This window comes from Cetorhinus maximus, unplaced genomic scaffold (genome assembly GCF_964194155.1).
Source record: "Cetorhinus maximus unplaced genomic scaffold, sCetMax3.hap1.1 HAP1_SCAFFOLD_605, whole genome shotgun sequence".
Lineage (NCBI taxonomy): Eukaryota > Metazoa > Chordata > Chondrichthyes > Lamniformes > Cetorhinidae > Cetorhinus > Cetorhinus maximus.
In genome coordinates, this window is record NW_027596547.1 from 62,214 (window position 1) to 78,850 (window position 16,637).

The following is a 16,637-nucleotide window of genomic DNA, read 5'->3' on the forward strand; positions in this document are numbered from 1 at the left end:
AAAAAGCAAAGTTTCACGTGTGCAGGACAAGGAGAGATCTGCGTGGACAACAGACTCAAAGTTACAGAACGAGGTTACAGATGGATCGGTAATCGGGTTCTGTCTCCGAGAGACTAGAATTCACCCCCAGCGCCCCCCCTCCCACCAGCCCACCACAATCCAACACAATCACAGCATTCAACTTGCATAAAATAACTGCATAAGCAAAAAAATAATAATAATTATTGTTATTATAAAGCATCCATAATGCCTAGGAGAGTTTTTACAAACACAGGGTACCACCCCCTGCTGGATATGGATCATTGATTGGTTTCTATTGCTGATCAACTTCAGTCCTGGGATCTGAAGGTTCATTGTCATAAAAATCCCACTCTGCGTCTGGGTGTTCCTGATTAGAAGAGAGGTTAAGAGTTAGTGAGGGTTCTCCGGCAATAAAAGAGACTGTTGCACGATTGTTTCTCAGTCCCTCCCGGTCTAAGACTGGCATGAGCTGTCAAACTAAGAGTTACGAGGCTAGGATCGTATTCCCTCCAGCGGAGGAGGTTAAGGGGTGAGGGCTGATCGAATCGAGGGGTTTAAGATGATTAAAGGGTTCGATCGGGTCGATAGAGAGAAACTGTTTCCTCTGGTTGGGGGAGGAGGGGGACACAAGGGGGTGCAGAGCCTTCCAATTGGAGCCAGGCCGTTCAGGGGTGATGTCAGGAAGCACTTCCTCACACACAGAGGGGAGCGGGAATCTGGAACTCTTCCCCCCCCCCCCAACCCCCACCCCCCAAAAAAAAGCTGAGGGTCAACTGGAAACTGGAAGACCGAGATTGATCGATTTTTATTGGGTAAGGGAATTCACGGTTACGGAACCCAAGGCAGGAGGATGGAATCAAGATACAGATCAGCCATGATCTAACTGAAAGACAGGACAGGATCGAGGGGCTGAATGGCCTCCTCCTCTTTCTGTATTCCAATGGGTTCTACTGGTTGTGACTGATCTCCAGTACATCACCAAGCGGTCATTCTTCATCAGTGAGTCTGAACTATGACTGTTGGTGAACTGTGGTAGGCATCACAGCCGAGCCCGATCCTGCCCCCACCCAATGTTGGAAGTTGGGGGGGGGTGGGTGGTGGGGGGAAGGGTGCGAGGGGTGGTGGGGGGAAGGGTGCGAGGGGTGGTGGGGGGAAGGGTGTGAGGGGTGGTTGAGGGGGGGAAGGGTGCGAGGGGTGTGGGGGGAAGGGTGTGAGGGGTGGTGGGGGGGGAAGGGTGCGAGGGGTGGTGGTGGGGAAGGGTGCGAGGGGTGGTGGGGGGAAGGGTGTGAGGGGTGGTGGGCGGGGGGGAGGGTGTGAGGGGTGGTGGTGGGGAAGGGTGCGAGGGGTGGTGGTGGGGAAGGGTGCGAGGGGTGGTGGTGGGGAAGGGTGCGAGGGGTGGTGGGGGGAAGGGTGTGAGGGGTGGTTGAGGGGGGGAAGGGTGTGAGGGGTGGTGGGGGGAAGGGTGTGAGGGGTGGTGGTGGGGGGAAGGGTGTGAGGGGTGGTGGGGAGGGAGGGTCTCCCTAGTGTCCTGGGCCCAATATTGAACCCTCAACCCAACATCACGAAAGCAGATTAGCTTTAGAGTAATTGGGAAGGGATTAAAAAGGGAGGAGTGAATGGGATAGGCTACTCACCAACCAGACTCTCCTGTGGGCTAAGTGGGAGCCTCCGATTTGATCCAGGGGCGTTGATATTCGTCTCCTGCGGGAAAACATAACAGGTCAACAAAACACCAGCCTCGGACACCATCAGACTCAGGCTAGGCTACACGTCCAGCTGCCAAAGGCACCTCCGTTCTTAGCTTTTTACCCCTGAGTCAAGTTTCCGACCACCTCCTTCACCAAAACTGCCTCCCTCCATCTCTGGAACATCACCCCCTGCTCCTAATGCTGCTGCTGAAAAGCCTCATTACACAGCATCCGACTCAGCTTTGCCTGTGTCGTCCACAGCCTGGGACAGACAGTGATCGTAATTATCAAGAAAGACCGACCAGGCTGGAGCTCTTCTCACTGAAAAAGAGAGAGAGAGAGAGAGAGAGAGGGGGGGCCGAGGGGTGGTGACCCGATCGAGGACTTTAAAATGATAAAAGGGGTTTCGATCGGGTCGACGTAGAGAAGATGTTTCCACTTGTTGGGGGGGAGGAGACCAGAACTCGGGGGCTATCAGTATAAGACAGTCACTAATAAATCCAATGGGGAATTCAGGAGAAACTTCTTCACCCAGAGAGTGGGGAGGGTGTGGAACTCGCTCCCTCAGGGAGCAGCTGAGGTGAATGGTGTAGAGACATTTAAGGGGAAGCTGGATAAACACATGAGGGAGAAAGGAACAGAAGGATATGCTGATGGGGTGAGATGGAGAGGAGGGTGGGAGGAGGCTCGTCTGGAGCAGAAACACCAGCACGGAGCAGATGGGCCGAATGGCCTGTTTCTGTGTGATATTATGTTAAAGACAAAGCATTCACGAGCGGCCCCTTTAGCTGCAGCACTTCAAGCCTGGCCAGTGACCTCCGGAGAGGAGGTGAGTGAAGGGTTTAGAGACAGGTGACTCACCGAGGTGCCTGGCGAGCACGATGGATTGTCCGCTTCTCGGAAAAGATCCGGTCCAGGGGTTTTCCAAAGTTGGGGATCAGGGCTCCCCTTGCTCCTCGCTGCTCACCCACTGCCTCAGAGTAACCCGTCAATTCCTGGTAATCACCGTCGTCTGCAGATCGCAGACTCAGTCCAGTATAATCAGAATCGGGAGGAATGTTGGCCTGGGCAGAGAATTTACAGAATTACTTTTCATTTCAGTGTGAAAGAAAGAGAAAAAGAGGGAAGGATTTGCATTTATATCTGTCTCTCCCTCTCCGTCTCACTCTTTCTCTCCATCCATCTGTCTCGCTCTCTCTGTTGTCTCTTGTTTCACTCTCTCTCTGTCCGTCTCTGTCTCACTCTCTCTCTCTGTCTGTCTCTTGTTTCACTCTCTCTCTGTCCGTCTCTGTCTCACTCTCTCTCTCTGTTCGTCTCTTGTTTCACTCTCTCTCTGTCCGTCTCTGTCTCACTCGCTCTCTCTGTCGTCTCTTGTTTCACTCTCTCTCTGTCCGTCTCTGTCTCACTCTCTCTCTCTGTCCGTCTCTTGTTTCACTCTCTCTCTGTCCGTCTCTGTCTCACTCTCTCTCTCTGTCCATCTCTTGTTTCACTCTCTCTCTGTCCGTCTCTGTCTCACTCTCTCTCTCTATCCATCTCTTGTTTCACTCTCTCTCTGTCCGTCTCTGTCTCACTCTCTCTCTCTGTCCGTCTCTTGTCACTCACTCTATCTGTCTCTTGTTTCACTCTCTGTCCTTCTCTTGTCACTCTCTCTGTTTGTCTCTCTCTCTCACTCTCTCTCTCTGTCTCTTGTCACTCTCTCTTTGTCTCTGTCTCTCTCTCTCTGTCCCTTGTCACTCTCTCTATCCATCTCTTGTTTCACTCTCTTGCTGTCCGATTCTTGTCTCATTCTGTCTTCGTCTATCTCCATCGCTCTCCATCTACCTCCATCTCTCTCCGTCCACCTCCTGTCTCACTCTCTCCGTCTCTCACTCCCATCTCTATTTCTCTCCACCTTTCTTTCCTTCCCTCTGCATCTCCCGCTGTCTCACTCTCACAATCTCACCTGTCTCTTGCCTCTGTTCAGCACGAGTCCGAAACTTGGCTGGAAAAGCAGCAGCAGCAGCAGGTTCCGAGCCATTGACTGGCGCTGCAACATCTGCACAAGAAAGATGTGTTAGTGACTGCCCCTGACCAGCTAGGAGAGCTGCTGACAACACGCTTACCAAGTCCGTAGTATAACCAGAATCCAGTGTGATTTATATTTTGTTAACGCTAACAATGGAAATCTCGCCTTATAGTTGGTTGCTAAGGATCCCACTCATGTGATACTGAGCCCTGCAAACCACGAAGATCCCCAGACTCTAGCCTGGCTGGGAGAGCTTCCTCCACAGCTCCGGGGGCAGAGAGAGGACCACAAGGTCATTAGCAGATCCTTCCCTGACAACAATCCATTGAGCCTTGTGCTGTGCACCAACTTTGACTGAAGTCAGGATGAGGGCTTGCCTACGATGCCCACTGCAGTCAAACAGTCCGGACTTACCCGACGGGAATGGGCCACCTGGTTCCAGCAGCAGCAGGTGGGAACCGAGCATTCCCGAGTGCCGGTGCCTGTAGGGGAGGAAACTCTTTCGAGTTACCAACAGTCACAGATTGCAACTTCTTTCGAGTACAATCACAGTTCTTGGTTTCCGGGAGTGGGACATGAACCCACAACCCTCTGATTCAAAGGCGAGGGTGCTATGAACTGAGCCACAGCTGACACCTCCCTGTAGGGGAGGAAGGGGCACAGCATGGGAGTGGAACATAAAAACCTACCGCACAGGAGGTCGTTCAGCCCATCGTATCTGTGCTGGCTCTTTGTAAGAGCTATTCGATTAATTCCACTCCCCCTCATTCTATCCCTGTAGCGCCGTAAACGTTTTTCCTTTTCGGCTATTTGTCCGATTCTCCTTTCGAAAGTTCCTATTGAATCTGCAGTTTCCAGATCACAGCAACTCGCTGTATGTTTAAAAAAAAACAACAAATTCCTCATCCTCCCTGCCTCTCTGGTTCTTTTATTTTAAATCTGTGTCCCTCCAGCCAGTGGGAACAGTTTCTCCTGATGAACTCCATCAGAGCCCCCTCGTGATTTTGAAAACTTCCATTAAATCTCCCCTTAAGTTATTAAATCCTGATATTAAACCCTTTCTGGGTCTGGTGGGGATATGGGTCCAGGAGCCTCCTAGTCTTTAAAGTGATGGAGGTTAAGAAAAAGTGGATAAGAATATAGACATATATATACATACATATATATGTATTTCTGTGACACAAGAATAAATCAGGTTAATATAAAGTTCAAATAATCCCACCTAACTTCTCGAAAGAGTGAAAATTTAGAAGTAATCTCACCTTCAGTCTCCCCGTGAATCTTTCTCTGATCCAAGGTCACAATCTTCAGTTCCAGAGGCTCTGTTGCTCACTCCCACCCTGTACCGGGGCTTTTATACAGAGTGACCTGGGAGGTTTTAAAAAAAAAATTCCTTTTCCATTAAGTCACATGGGGATGGGTTTGACCTGGGTTCAAGTTGGAGATTTTTTTTTCCCTGCTTTTAATTTTAATTTTTGTTATTCCTTTTCTGTTTAATCTAAGTGCAAAATCAACCAAAACACAAAACTAAATTAAACAAGTATTCCCTCCCAAAACTGCCAGACTGTCCAGTACAGACAGACGAGAGAGAGAGACGGGAACCCCTGTACGGTTCAGGCCTCGTCTGGGTCAATGGTCAGTTTGAACTCGATTTCTCCATTTTTTGCTTTTTAAATGGTCCGATTATCGATCGATCCCAACGTGAGCCACCTTCCCCGTTTCCCACAGATTCACCAGTCACGAGGAGAGAAAAGAGAAAGGAAAAATATTGCAACTCAAAAACGATTTGTTAAAAAGGACGGGCGTCTGAAATCATCTGAAATAAACCTCCCAAAATCTTGCACCTAATTTCGTATGAAGATTTGAGAACAAACTCTGCGCCCAGTGTATTTGTAACGGAAACATATTTCTTTCTGCCACGATTAAACCCGTCCCTTTAACTTCAACTCTCTTTCATTTTAACTTTAAGCCCATTTCTTTAAGTTGTTTAAAACCAGAGCGCAGGCAGGTCCAGCTTCGGAAGCCGAACGTCCTTTTCTTTTTTAAAGAAAAGATATACATTTTTGTTAAGCTGGTGTTAATGGTTAAAGACTCAGGTTCGAAGTTGGATTAGTGCGAGAGAGCCGAACGAGCGAACTGAGATTAAACGCAAACACACGAGGGTCAGTTTGGAAGAAATGTTTCTGCTCCCAGCCCCCACCCACCTCAGGTGTTAAAACAAAACTAAAAATTCGACAGATGCCAGAAACTAGGAAGATTCGCATTCATGTGACACCTTTCACAACCTCGACCAGTCCCAAAGCCCCTTACAGTCAACGAGGCACTTTTTGAAATCGGTAGTCACAGTGGTAACGAAGCCAATTTGTGCACAGCAAGCTCCCAGAAATAGCAATGTGACAAAGACTAAATCCGCCGTCTATTTGATGTTGATTGAGGGATGAGTATTGGCCCCGGGACACCTCCCCTGTCCTCTGTTGAACTCGTTCACCTGGGAGGGCAGAGAGTTAACATCTCAACCCAAAAGACATCTCCTCTGACAGTGCAGCATTCCCTCAGCACCGCACTGGGAGTGTCAGCCTCGATTCTCGTGTTCGAACCTCTGGAGTGGGGAAGGAGGGACTTGGACCCACAACTGTCTGGCTCAGGTATCCACAGGGTGCCACCGCTGACACTGAGACGATCTGAAATATAAACCGAAAGTGTTCAGCGGGTCATAAGAGTGGTTTCAGCAAAGAAGGAGGCCATTCTGCCCATCGTGCCCATGCTGCCTCTCTGCAACTGCCAATCGCCTCCCCACCTTTTTCACGTCACCCTGCAAATTCTTCCTCTTCAGATAATGATCCAATTCGCTTTTGAAAGCCATGGGTGAATCTGCGCCCCCCCACCCCCACACTCTCAGGCAGAACATTCCAGATTCCTTATCGATTCTTTCAAGGCCAGCATTTGTTGCCCATCCCTAATTGCCCCTGAGAAGGAGGTGGTGAGCCGCCCCCTTGAACCACTGCAGTCCTGCAGTTTGGAGCTTGCCCGGACCATTTCAGAGGGCAGTTAAGAGTCAGCCACATTGGTGTGGGTCAGGAGGCACATGTAGGCCAGACCGGGTAATACGGCAATCACAGGTTCCCTTCCCGAAGGAAGGTTAGTGAACCAAACCCTAAACCCGTGAAAGAATATAATGCATAAAAGATTATAATGCTGGTTCCAGCTCTTGACCAATTTAACCTTTCCCACCATATAAATACCTGGGAAGAATCGTGTCAGGAGATGGTTTCTACCGTAAAGAATTCATTTTTAAAAATGTATTCTTTCATGGGATGTGGGTGTCGCTGGCAAGGCCAGCATTTGTTGCCCATCCCTAATTGCCCTTGAACTGAGTGGCTTGCTAGGCCGTTTCAGAGGGGCAGTTAAGAGATAACCACATTGCCGTGTGGGTCTGGAGTCACATGTAGGCCAGACCGGGTAAGGACGGCAGATTTCCTTCCCTAAAGGGATATTCGTGAACCAGATGGGTTTTTACAACAATCGACAGTGGTTTCATGGTCACTATTACTGAAGGCTGGCTGGCTTTTCAATTCCAGATTATTAATTGATCATTTAAACTAGACCAGCTGCCAAGGCGGGATTCGAACCCTTGTCCCCAGAACGTTAGGCTGGACCTTTGGACTAGTAGCCCAGTGACATTTCCACAAAGCCACCATCACCCCTGAAATCAGAGCTGGAATAGCAATGGCAAAGAATGTATTCTCCAAACGTAAAGAATTCCTCAGCACTAGGAACGAGTAGATATTTTAAGAAAATAAATGATCAAGGTTGTGATTTGATGTGTCTTGTTCAACATGGACCTTGAGAAAAGCGAACGCCCAAAGGTTACGATAAGAACCTTGTAAATGTGGTTCTGGAGGAGGATAGAGCGGGTCAGTTGGAGAGGACACAAGAAGTTCCTGAGATGGTGGGGATGTGAGCATAAGCAATGGGAGCAGGAGTAGGCCATTCAGCCCCTCGAGCCCGCTCTGCTGTTCAATAAGACCATGGCTGATCCAATCGAGGCCTCAGCGCCACTATCCTGCCTACTCCCAATGCATTTGACTCCCTTGTTAGTCAAGAATCTATCTACCTTTGCCTCAAAGATATTCCAAGACCCTGCCTGAATCACCCTCTGGGGAAGAGAGTTCCACAGAGTCACGACCCTCAGAGAAAAAAAAATTCCCCTCATCTCCGTCTTAGACGGGAGGACTCTTATTTTTAAACTATGCCCCCTAATTCTGGCCTCCCCCACGAGGGGGAAACATCCTCTCAGCATCCGCCCTGTCAAGCCCCCTCAGGATCTTATACATTTCAATAAGATCCTCTCTCATTCTTCTAAACTCCAATGGGTACAGGCCCAGCCTGTCCAACCTTTCCTCATGGGATAACCTCCCATCCCAGATATCAATCGAGTGAACCTTCTCTGAACTGCTTCTAACGCAATTATATCCTTTCTTAAACAAGGAGACCAAAACTGCACACAGTACGCCAGATGTGGTCTCACCAATGCCCTATACAACTATAGCAAAACATCCCTACTTTTATATTCCATTCCTCTCGCAATAAACACCAACCTTCCATTTATCTTCCTAATGACTTGCCGGACTTGCATTCTTTGTTAGCAGGTTAAAAACGTTCGGGAATATCATTTGAGAAAAGCCGACAAGGTTGGGGATTGGCTATATTCTGAAGTACGGGAACTTGCTGAAGATGACTGAAGGAAGATTAGAGGGATGTTGACCAAGAGGGAGAAGGGGAATGATGATGTTAAACAACTCAAAAATGGGAGGCTCCTACGAGCAACTGAAGGGGAAAGTGTAAGACCGCGAGGTGTGGAGAAACGAGATGCCCTCAGGTAGATCACTTCCTATATATGTATAGACCAGTAGGGCAGAACAGCCTGTGCTGCAGCCCTGATGTAACTGTGTGGAAAAGTGCCCCTCGGAGGCAGGTTTTACCCTGGAAATGTTCTATTTGCTGGGATCAGGAGCCACCTCACCCAACCTCCCACCTACTTCTTATACACTGTTATACACCATGATTGCAGCCTCGGTTTGTATTTACCCAGTTCCATATAGACCATCAGCACTGACTCCCGACATCTCACCTAGTTCGGGGTCTCTGTGGCTCGTTGCCCGGTGTCAGGCAACCTATCAACTCAACTCATTGAGTAAATCCGATCTATTCACTACAGAATTATTCCTCGTGGTCTATTCTTCACTGGGGTAAAGAGACACACATTCTCCAAGCTTACTGTGGGTACTGGGAACATCAGAACAGGAATGAGGCCATTCAGCCCCTCAGGCTGGCTCTGCCATTCAGTGAGATCATGGCCGAAGTGAGGACCATTAAACCAACCAATCCCTGTGGCTTATCCAAGGTTTCTAGTATCACCCAGCCTGTGAGGCGATCGAAACTTTGGAGCCATCGAATATAAATTATTAGTCAGGCCTGCAAAAGACTTAATGTAGGTGTCAGCGGCAGTTCAGTGGGTACCACTCACACCTTTCGAGACAGAAGGTCTTTGGTTCGAGCCCCACTCCCAGGTCTTGAGCACATAATACAGGTTAACACATCCAGTGCAGTACTGAGGGAGTGCTGCATTGTTACAGGTGCAATACTGAGGGAGTGCTGCATTGTTACAGGTGCAGTACTGAGGGAGTGCTGCATTGTTAGAGGTGCAATACTGAGGGAGTGCTGCATTGTTGGAGGTCACAGTACTGAGGGAGTGCTGCATTGTTGGAAGTCACAGTACTGAGCAAGCGCTGCATTGTTAGAGGTGCAATACTGAGGGGGTGCTGCATTGTTAGAGGTCACAGTACTGAGGGAGTGCTGCATTGTTGGAGGTGCAATACTGAGGGAGTGCTGCATTATTAGAGGTGCAATACTGAGGGAGTGCTGCATTGTTAGAGGTGCAATACTGAAGGAGTGCTGCATTGTTGGAGTTCACAGTACTGAGGGAGTGCTGCATTGTTAGACGTGCAATACTGAGGGAGTGCTGCATTGTTGGAGGTCACAGTACTGAGGGAGTGCTGCATTGTTAGAGGTGCAATACTGAGGGAGTGCTGCATTGTTGGAGTTCACAGTACTGAGGGAGTGCTGCATTGTTGGAGGTCACAGTACTGAGGAAGTGCTGCATTGTAAGAGGTGCAATACTGTAGGAGTGCTGCATTGTTGGAGGTCACAATACTGAGGAAGTGCTGCATTGTAAGAGGTGCAATACTGTAGGAGTGCTGCATTGTTGGAGGTGCAATACTGAGGGAGTGCTGCATTGTTGGAGGTGCAATACTGAGGGAGTGCTGCATTGTTGGAGGTGCAATACTGAGGGAGCGCTGCATTGTTGGAGCTGCAATACTGTGGGAGTGCTGCATTGTTGGAGGTGCAATACTGTAGGAGTGCTGCATTGTTGGAGGTGCAATACTGTGGGAGTGCTGCATTGTTGGAGGTCACAGTACTGAGGGAGTGCTGCATTGATAGAGGTGCAATACTGAGGGAGTGCTGCATTATTGGAGGTCACAGTACTGAGAGAGTGCTGCATTGATAGAGGTGCAATACTGAGGGAGTGCTGCATTGTTGGAGGTCACAGTACTGAGGGAGTGCTGCATTGATAGAGGTACAATACTGAGGGAGTGCTGCATTGTTGGAGGTCACAGTACTGAGGGTGTGCTGCATTGTTAGAGGTACAATACTGAGGGAGTGCTGCATTGTTGGAGGTCACAGTACTGAGGGTGTGCTGCATTGTTAGAGGTGCAAAACTGTGGGAGTGCTGCATTGTTGGAGGTCACAGTACTGAGGGAGTGCTGCATTGTTAGAGGTGCAATACTGAGGGAGTGCTGCATTGTTGGAGGTCACAGTACTGAGGGAGTGCTGCATTGTTAGAGGTGCAATACTGAGGGAGTACTGCATTGTTGGAGGTCACAGTACTGAGGGAGTGCTGTATTGTTAGAGGTGCAATACTGAGGGAGTGCCACATTGTTGGAGGTCACAGTACTGAGGGAGTGCTGCATTGTTGGAGGTCACAGTACTGAGGGAGTGCTGCATTGTTGGAGGTCACAGTACTGAGGGAGTGCTGCATTGTTGGAGGTCACAGTACTGAGGGAGTGCTGCATTGTTGCAGGTCACAGTACTGAGGAAGTGCTGCATTGTAAGAGGCGCAATACTGTAGGAGTGCTGCATTGTTGGAGGTGCAATACTGAGGGAGTGCTGCATTGTTGGAGGTGCAATACTGAGGGGGTGCTGCATTGTTGGAGGTGCAATACTGAGGGAGCGCTGCATTGTTGGAGGTGCAATACTGTGGGAGTGCTGCATTGTTGGAGGTGCAATACTGTGGGAGTGCTGCATTGTTAGAGGTGCAATACTGAGGGAGTGCTGCATTGTTGGAGTCACAGTACTGAGGAAGTGCTGCATTGTTAGAGGCGCAATACTGAGGGAGTGCTGCACTGTTGGAGTCACAGTACTGAGGAAGTGCTGCATTGTTAGAGGTGCAATACTGAGGAAGTGCTGCATTGTAAGAGGTGCAATACTGTAGGAGTGCTGCATTGTTAGAGGTGCAATACTGAAGGAATGCTGCATTGTTGGAGGTCACAGTACTGAGGAAGTGCTGCATTGTTGGAGGTGCAATACTGAGGGAGTGCTGCATTGTTGGAGGTGCAATACTGAGGGAGCGCTGCATTGTTGGAGCTGCAATACTGTGGGAGTGCTGCATTGTTGGAGGTGCAATACTGAGGGAGTGCTGCATTGTTGGAGTCACAGTACTGAGGAAGTGCTGCATTGTTAGAGGCGCAATACTGAGGGAGTGCTGCATTGTTGGAGTCACAGTACTGAGGAAGTGCTGCATTGTTAGAGGTGCAATACTGAGGAAGTGCTGCATTGTAAGAGGTGCAATACTGAGGGAGTGCTGCATTGTTGGAGGTGCGATACTGAGGGAGCGCTGCATTGTTGGAGCTGCAATACTGTGGGAGTGCTGCATTGTTGGAGGCGCGATACTGTGGGAGTGCTGCATTGTTGGAGTCACAGTACTGAAGAAGTGCTGCGTTGTAAGAGGTGCAATACTGTGGGAGTGCTGCATTGTTGGAGGTGCAATACTGAGGAAGTGCTGCATTGTTAGAGGTGCAATACTGTGGGAGTGCTGCATTGTTGGAGGTGCAATACTGTGGGAGTGCTGCATTGTTGGAGGTGCAATACTGTGGGAGTGCTGCATTGTTGGAGGTGCAATACTGTGGGAGTGTTGCATTGTTGGAGGTGCAATACTGTGGGAGTGCTGCATTGTTGGAGGTGTCATCTCTCAAATGAGACACTGAACACGAGGCTGCGTCTGCCCTGTCAGGTGAATGTAAAAGATTCCCTGGTGGCTATTTCGGAGAGGAGCAGGCGGAATATTCCCCCGTGTCCTAGGGCCAGTATTGATCCCTCGACCAAGATCACGAATGATGTCATGATCACGTAGCTGTTTGTGGGAGCTTGCTGTGCACAAATCGGATGCTGTGTTCCCCACACCTCAGTACAGAAAAGTACTTCATTGGCTTCGGAACGTTCCTGAATGTGCTATGGAAATGCAAATTCCTTCCTTTTTCTCCCCCCGGCAAAATGCTCATTGGCAACATGAACGGCCACTTGGGTGAAGGTGCCGGAAACCTGTGCTGCCCAAAGAACCCATTCCCCAGCCAGAAATAACCATCTGCTGGAGAATAAAGGGGAGATCCTGACTGCTGGGCCATACATAGGCAGAGCTCTCTCCCTGGGAGGTAAGACTCTCTGCCAGATCTGCCTCATCTCTGATTGTTCCGAGCAGTTTAAACGACTCCCTCCCAAATGGACATCTCGATATGTATCTCGGGCGGTGCTAATTTGCAGACACCCCAAGTCTATGCCTCCCTTTCTTCTCTTTTGTTCTTCTCTCGGATTCCTGTTTGCTGCCAGTGTCCTGAGTGATTTGAGAAAGACTCCCTGCCAAAATGCCTCCTGTGCCTAGGCTTAATTGCAGGAAGAGAGGCTTTCTAAACAAGCCTGGGTGCAGACCTTCAGAGCAACACGTTTGCAATGCTCGCAGGGACCTGTGTGTGTTGCCGCTCGCTGTGGTTTAGGCGGGCGCCAGCACGAAGCAGGATAAATATAGCCGCTGTTGACAGTTTGTCAATCGTCTCGGCTCCGCTCTCCCAACAATCTGAGGGTCCGTCCCAAGGGTCCACCTCAATTTTCGCCTAATTGGGTCTCATTTCACTGGGCAAGGTCAGCGATTAAAAGCTGCAGATAAGGAGAGAGTGCAGTGAGAACGCAGGAAAGCGTCTCCCGCCTCTCATCATGGACGGCCATCGTGTCTTGCGGTACAACACCCAGATGTGGTTCATTCTGAGTTCTGGGTGCCCTGGTCCTATTTTTAATCGCTGGCGACGGCTGCCAAGTTAAATTAAAACAAGAGCGATCCTTAACCCAGGGCAGGTCAGCCTGCTTGTCTCGTTGAAAGAGAGGATGAGGTAACCCTGGCCCCGGCCCATCACGGCCAAAGGATGAATGTGCCTCGCGGTGTAGGACTCTGCCGCGGTCGTAACACAGAACCTTACAGCCAGCGTCGCTATGTGCGGAGGTCCTACCTGTGCCCCGTGTTTACGAAGGTTATGTCTGCCACTTTGCCACAGGCTGCTCCGCTCAGTTGGACCATGCTATACCACCTGTGCCTTCTTAAAAAGTGTGCGCAGAAAAATACCTCCACCGTCAGGCTTCCATACGAATTAGGAGCAGGATTAGGCCACTCGGCCCCTCGAGCTTGCTCCGCTATTCAATAAGATCGTGGCTGTTCTGATTGTAACTTCAACCCCACATTTCTGCCTACCCCACCCCCCGATAACCTTTCACTCCCTTGCTCGTCAAGAATCTATCTCGCTCGGCCTTAGAAATACTCAAAGGCTCTGCTTCCACCGCCTTTCGAGGAAGACTGTTCCAAAAATGTAACATCCTCCAAGCCCTGTGGGAAAAGGGGATGGTGGACGGTTCCCCAAGCAGACGGTCAAAGTCCTTTGGCAGAACGCCTCATCGCCAGGGCTTTCAAACGAGCGCCAAGACACGGATTGACCGGTGGTGAGGAGGAGGGCACTCCTCGTCAGGTCCTTTCTTTCCACCCGGAGTCTCCACACACTTGCACACTGCCCTCGAAGCGGCTGCGGTGGTGGTGGTGGTGGGGGGTGGAAAAGAGACCGTCACCCTCCTCCTTCTAGACTGGGCCTTTGTAAAGCAGGTCTGGCAAGAGGGGGCAGTGGTTTTTTTTTTGTCGAGGCTCATCCCGAGCAGCTCTGTGGCTCAGGACTCTGTGTGCTCCAGGGGCTGTTCCCAGGGACACACACACACACACCGAGACAAACACTCAACTGCCTCTGGAGGTCCATCAGCTCCGTGGAACACCCTCTTCGGTCTGCCCGAAACTTGCTTGTCTTCCAGTGTTCAGGAGCTGTCCACAGCCGAATGTTGCAGACTGGCACATTCCAAATTCCCAGGACTAGGTGCTGAGGGACGCACTAAAGCTTGGGGCAGCCGCTGCAGAGGCCCAGTGGGGAAAAGCCTGAGACTCTCCCGCCACACACAGGGACTGGAACCTGTGTAAAACCTCTTGAGCTCAATGCACCAGAGAATGTCTGACATGAAATGTATATTCTAAATATATCCTGCAATTGTGAGGGTAATGAGGCACCTCAGACTGGCACATGGTGTATTTAAGAAATTGAACTGCATTGCATTTTATGTAATGTCAAAATTAAACTGTTACATGGTGTGCTTTAATGATTTAAAATGTATTTTTGAGGAAAAGAAACAGAATGATACAGCACAGGAGGACATTCAGCCCATTGTGCCTATACTAGTCCCGCGAAAGAGCTATCCCATTAGTCCCACTCTCCTCTGCACTTGCCCCATCGCCCTCCAATTATTTTCCTTTCAAGTATTTATCCAATTCCCTTTTGAAAGTTCCTGTTTAATCTGCTTCCGCCGCCCTTTCAGGCTACGCCTTCCAGATCACAACAACTCGCTGTGTTTAAAAAAAAAAAATAAATTCTCATCTCTCTCTCCCCTCTGGTTCTCTAGCTAATTCCCTTCAATCTGTGTCCCTCTGGTTACCAACCCTCCTGCCGCTGGAAACCGTTTCTCCTTTTCCCATGATTTCGAACACCTCTATTAAATCTCCCCTTCAACCCTCTCTGCTGCAAGCAGTACAACCCTAGTCGAAGCACCAAAGAGCCCATTTCTAAACTGAAAGTCTTATAGATAGGTCAGTGTTTTGATGCGGTACTGACAGGGTGCTGCATTGTCAGAGAGGAATAGATTTTAAAACTCAGACCCCCCCCCATCTGCCTGGAAGCGAACATAAAAGATCCTGAGGCTCGATTTGAAGAGTTGCCAAGAGTCCAGGCCAACATTTATCCCCCAAACTACGCCAGGAAAAACAAACGATTCAGTAACTGATCTCACTGCTGTTTGTGGGATCCTGCTGTGCCCTGCATTTGCCTGCGTGACAGTGACTGCACCTCAAAATAATGTATTGGTTACAAAGCCCTAAGGGACATCTAGAAGGCACATGTATAAATGCAAATTCTTTCAGAGAGAGAGGCAAAACACACACACACACCACTGGTCTTCTCAAGATGCGTTCCCGATTCCTGGATCGCTCGGGGGATGGGGGGGCGCACTCCAGTGCCTCCCAGATCGTGTGTCGGAGATAGTGGTTGCACGCTACGCTCTCCACAATCTTGCGCTGGAATGGGGGAGGGCGCAGTGGATGACGAAGACGTCGGCGCAGTGGCTGCGGCTGCACACGATGAGTCCAGCAGTGAGTCCGAGGATGAGCACGCACAGGGAAATGCTGAGGGGGGTGGTAGAGGCTGACCCGGGCATACTGCAGGGAGGCAGGGACACCCGGGAGTGGCAAGACAGCAATGGATAGTAGCTTGAACATATACAATAGGTTGAAGTAGATCCTGGGTATATACATGATGTGGTGCACAGATTTGGGGCACGTGTTTTTTGGTGGGGGTGGCAGGAATTATATAACATCTACGCTGTATAGATTCTATAGGTCGTAGTGCAGCATTACCAGCAGGCTTATATAGAGAAGTCGAAGGCAATACTCTTTTCAGATCAGTGTAAATGGGATGTAGACACAGGGTAAGGTGTGCGGTTATAATTTTCTCATCCCAGTGGTTTGCCCTCAACCCCTCCAGCTCAGGACTCTCCCCTGCAGGACTGGAACTCGACCTGAGCCAACACTCCACTGCAGTACCGGGGGGGGGGTGCTACATTGTCAGAGGTGCCACACAGAGATGCCCTCAACACCTATTCCGATGGATGAAAAACCCACAGAACCACTCAACGAGGAGAAGCTCGCTTATCCTGAGCATTACAGCCATCAGGAAATATTGGACAAGCTGGGGCTCTTTATTCTACGAAAGGGGAGGAGGAGGGGGTGACCTGATCGAGGTCTGTAAGATTATGAAAGGGCTTGATAGGGTGGATGTAGAGAAATTGTTTTCCCTTGTGAGGGAAACCAGAACAAGGGGCCATCAATATAAGATCATCGCAAATAAATCCAAAATGGAATTCAGGAGAAACTCCTTTACCCAGAGCAAGATGAGAATGTGAAACTTGGCTGCCATAGGGAGTGGTTGGGGCAAATTGCATTAGATGGGGAAGCTGGATAAACACACGAGGGAGAAAGGAATAGAAGGATATGTTGATAGGGTGAGATGAAGAGGGGGGACTTGTGTGGGACAGAAACTCAGCATGAAACAGGTTCTAAGCTGTGCATTCTAAGTCGACACTACCAAAAGCAGATGAACCGATTGACTAACTGATGATGATCAGTCAGTGGGCTTCAAATTATGTTAAGAGCTTTGAGACTTTCTAATGGGATAAGTCAA

The 16,637-nt window shown here is 49.6% G+C and overlaps 1 protein-coding gene across 1 annotated transcript in view; it reads right to left on the reverse strand.

Moving 5' to 3' along the window:
* Positions 1-265: 265 nt before the first annotated feature.
* The window catches only part of LOC144674282 (PHD finger protein 23-like), a 37,747-nt gene continuing 21,375 nt past the window's right edge, over positions 266-16,637 (reverse strand). The window contains exons 6-10 of the transcript XR_013574500.1: positions 4,977-5,082; positions 3,652-3,744; positions 2,571-2,773; positions 1,656-1,719; positions 266-388 (exon numbers count right to left, since the gene is read on the reverse strand). The gene's annotated coding sequence lies outside the window, so the exon portion shown is untranslated. The remainder of the gene's footprint in view (positions 389-1,655; positions 1,720-2,570; positions 2,774-3,651; positions 3,745-4,976; positions 5,083-16,637) is intronic.